The 4,494-nt window shown below is 40.2% G+C and overlaps 1 long non-coding RNA gene across 1 annotated transcript; it reads left to right on the plus strand.

The window, feature by feature from the left end:
• The first annotated feature begins 2,815 nt into the window (after window positions 1–2,815).
• Window positions 2,816–3,806, plus strand: LOC119321120. The gene is made up of 3 exons (XR_005155124.1): window positions 2,816–2,867; window positions 3,280–3,388; window positions 3,727–3,806. It is a non-coding gene; the product is annotated as an uncharacterized LOC119321120 (long non-coding RNA).
• Window positions 3,807–4,494: the final 688 nt, after the last annotated feature.

The raw sequence follows: 4,494 nt of genomic DNA on the forward strand, positions 1-4,494 counted from the left end.
AACTAGTTCTATTAATTCAACTAGTTCAAATAATCTCATATACCTAGATTTTCTTACTAAAAATAAACTAGCTCTAATTCATCTAACATTAACATTCTAAAAATAAACTAGTTATATTAATTAATTCATCTAAACAATAGAAAATAGAAAATAAGTAAAAAAATATGTGTGTGTGTAGTAATCTGTGTGTGTATGTGTGTACGTAGTGTGTGTGTAGTGTGTGTATGTGTGTGTGTGTATGTGTGTGTACGTACGATTAAGCAGGCGTACGGGCGGTGGGGGCGGCGACGACGGGCGGCGGGGGCAGCGACGACGACGGGTGGCGCGGGCGGCGGGGGCGGCGATCGACGACGGGGACGGGGACGACGGGCGGCGGGGGCGGCGGGGACGTCGACGACATGCGGCGCGGGCGGCGATCGAGGGCGGCGGGGGCGACGGCGCGGCGGCGTCGGTGATAGATGTCGTCGCGCGAGAGAAGTTGGAGAAGAAGTGTCGATGGAACTGATTTTTCGTTAGTGCCATATATATTGGAGGGGCCTTTAGTACCGGTTTGAGCCACCAACCGGTACTAAAGGCTAAATTAGTTAGTACTGGTTGGAGCCACCAACTGGTACTAATGGTTGTGCGCTGCCACCCGCGGTGCACTATGTTTAGTCCAACCTCGCCGACCGAAGGGCAGCCGCACTGGTTTATAAACCCAGCCGCGGCTGCTATTTTGAACTCCTCTATATAGCAGGCTTCTGGGCCTAACTAGGGCGCGCTGTGAGCCTGTCGGCCCTTCTGAGTCTGAATTTGCAGACCCTAGGTCTGGCAGGCCCACCGGGCAACGCCCCAACTATTTTTTATATAGTTTTTTATTTTCTGCATTATTTATTTTTTCTATTTATTTTGGAGTAATTTTTTATATAGTTTTTTCTTTTCTGCTTTATATTTTTTCTTCTATTTATTACTGAGTAGCTTTCTTTGCAGTATTTAGTTTCTTTGTGAATATTTTTGTTTTATATAGTTTTTTCTTTTCTGCATTATTTATTTTCTTCTATTTATTTCTGAGTAGTTTTCTTTGCTGTATTTAGTTTCTTTGTGAATATTTTTTCTTTATATAGTTTTTCTTTTTCTTTTTTGCATTATTTATTTTCTTTTATTTATTTCTGAGTAGTTTTTTTTGCTGTATTTAGTTTCTTTGTGAATATTTTTGCTTTATATAGTTTTTTTCTTTTCTGCATTATTTATTTTCTTCTATTTATTTTGGAGTAATTTTTTTATATAGTTTTTTTCTTTTCTGCTTTATTTCTGAGTAGTTTTTTTTGCTGTGATTTTCAATTTCACGGTCATTTAGCTCTGATCTAAACAAATCGGTTACTGAAAAACGACAAATGATGTCAGAACGTGTTGGAAATTGATGACGTCGCGGGGGATTGAGGGGGAGACCGAGTGAGTGGAGAGAGGGCGTAAATATGTAAAAATATACATAAAAAATACATTGATTATCAATGATCTTTTTGTGTACAATCTGAATTGTCAATATGAGTCCTGAACGGCTTAGAAACCGGTGAAGACTCATATTGAGTCCACAAATTATACACATAGAGTTCAATGAAGACCAAATGTTTGTGATTGTTTGAGAAGTAATATATTTAAATTGTGCATCTGAACGCAGGAAAAATACATTAATCAGTACCGCCTTTCAGCCAAAACGCGCTACTGCTACAGAGAAGTACATAAAAAATGCATTGATCATCAATGATCTTTTTGTATAGAATCTAATTTGTCAATAGGAATCTATCACCGATTTAAGAACCGGCGAAGACTCCTATTGCAGCCATAGATCCTATACATAGAGTTCAATTAAGACCAAATGCTTGTGATTGTTTGAGAAGTAACATATTTAAGGTGGTTAAAATTTTGCTAGGGGAGCAAGGTGGGACTAAAAATAGCCCTGCCACAACTTCTTTACTGCCGGTTCGTGCCACGAACCGGTACTAAAAATTCGCCACGAACCGATACTAAAGACCTCCTCCCGCGTAGCCATTTGAACCGGCAGTAATGGACACATTATTGCCGGCTCATATGCAAACCGGTACTAATGTATCTCATATTTGACCCTTTTTCTACTAGTGTGTGTCTACAAGAAGTAAAAGCTGCCTATTCCTACAACAAGTATGCATATGAGCATATCACATAAGGATAAGGATCCACGAGTGGGTAACTGGGTATTACTTTCAGAACGTTTGTTATAATCATTCTTTATACGAACTTGATTGTACTTTCAGCCACAGAGCTGCAAATTTCATGGGCTAATGCATGATATGATAGCATAATATAATCTGGAGGACCTTCAGACTTGGCTCTCTGCTGGGATGAAGGTTGTGAAGTGGTTTGCCGCAGATTCAGAGGCCATTTTTCTTACCAATTTGTACATGATCTACAGTTCAGAGCTGGTTTTTATTTTTCCTTAAAGAAATCCGGTTTAATTTTCTGCTATTTTTTTTCTTTATCTTCTTTAGCTCATACTCTTCTATAACATGATGCTTTTTTATCTCTTATGAACGTAAGCAGCACGCATCGCAGTGCTCGACAGTGACAAGCAGGTTCTGCAGGGAACCATGGTGCTATGTGTCAATGGCTTAAAATTGCAGTCAGGAGGATGTTCTCGGGCCTCCTAGGACGGATATATCCTACTAAGTGAAAGTTGCCACAGCGGAGACTGACTTTACTTCTTCTTCAGGTGTTCTATTCTATTTAGTTAAATTAATTGAAGGTGACCTAATTGAAGCATTTGTTTCTCATGATCAGATTGGCCGATACAACATGCACTCCAACCTGGCTTGGCAAGGTACATTAAAATGTATCATTCTGCAGTATGAAAGGTAAGGGAGAAAATCTGAGAGCCTTGCATAAGCTACAACACTTTTTTTTAGAGCAACGACAATGTTGTCGTGAGAGTTATGCTCAACTCTTGCCAGGTACAAAAGGATTTTCTACTTAACACCCCCACCCCGCACCACTAAATATCAAGAGATTTGGTTTATGTGTTTGTCGACATGATGTTTTCAACTGTCTATTCATTTCTAGATATGGAATTAAATTTTAGAAGCAACAATTGTTGTAAGCTAGCAGAATATCAATAGTTTAGACAAGGTTTTTCATCTATTTGTACGATACATGATTACAACGAACATATGCTTTTATTCTTAATTTTTATGGTAGTCTCTACTCCTAAAGAGGGAGTCCGTGAGCAATAATTTCTTTTTTGTGTGTTGAATCACTGGTGTTCTCAAGGCTTTCCAAATTGACCTTTACCAACAAAGCTCGACAAGGCAGTGTTCGAGGGTGTGCCTAGGTGAAACACATGGTCTCCATCACCCTTTCCTTCTAGAGCCAGTACCAGGTGTGTGCAATTTGATGAAATACAGATATCTGGTGTTTTAATCAGTATGCCGCATACTTTTTTCATATGTCCTTTGTTGCAAAAAATCGATGTATCATTTAATTTATTTTCCAGTTTACATCAACAAATGACGTTCTACTTGGCGTCAAATAATGAATGTAAATGATCTAGAACTATTTGCTTTGGTGCTTAATGGATCACATCATGCATCCTATTTAAACTGCAATGCTTTACACCTAATGTTACTTTTTGAGTCATGGAGCAGCGGCGGTGCCTTTCTATACCATGACTAGATATAGAATAAGCTTAAGGTTGATTTTTGTTTCCTCTGACGACAGGGAGGCAAGCCCAGGATCGCATTCTTGGCCCCAATTGAAGGAATGACAATTTTCAGGATTGACGTGGATGGATTTTATTGAACATGACGGTGACATTTTTGTTGCCATTGAACACTATAGATCATTAGTTCAGAGATTTCCTCTCATTTTTGTTGCCATTGAACACTAAAGAAAATGGCAGGGACAGAAGAATATAATTTGTGTGATTGTGTTAACATAGATTTCTCGCTCTACATATCTCTTTTCTGTAGGAGGCTCGTGATGGCACACAACAATAAAGGGGACGAGATAAAATAGGAGGATGTCCGAGGAGCAGGGCCAAGACTGAAGAATGCCTTTTCATTTCATGATCATAAAACACTACTAAGCTTATTTTTCATATGGCAACTGTCGGAGCTAAGAGGCAGCCCCCGAAGCACCAACACGACGCCACCTGGTCTGCCATCTCCCAAGATATGGGTGAGTTCTCGTGATCCCCACCCTACTCCCTCACCTCCAAATTCCTCGACCCCTAACTTCTTGACCCCTACCAGGCTAGCACGATCTAATCCGAAGGCCGATGCAGCTCCGGGCTATTGATAATGGAGGTTCATGATCCTTCCTCTCAGCACTCACTCATGGCAGAATCAGCAGCACGCCACGCGGATGGAACCCGGCCGAGATCACGGGATGCTTCCTTATAGGGCTCGCCAAGATTGCTATTCTGAACTTTTTTGTAAATAAAGTGAAGAGTGGGACATGATCTGCACTTGTGCGAATATAAAATAT

This window comes from Triticum dicoccoides, chromosome 6B, assembly GCF_002162155.2.
Source record: "Triticum dicoccoides isolate Atlit2015 ecotype Zavitan chromosome 6B, WEW_v2.0, whole genome shotgun sequence".
NCBI classification, from domain to species: Eukaryota; Viridiplantae; Streptophyta; class Magnoliopsida; order Poales; family Poaceae; genus Triticum; species Triticum dicoccoides.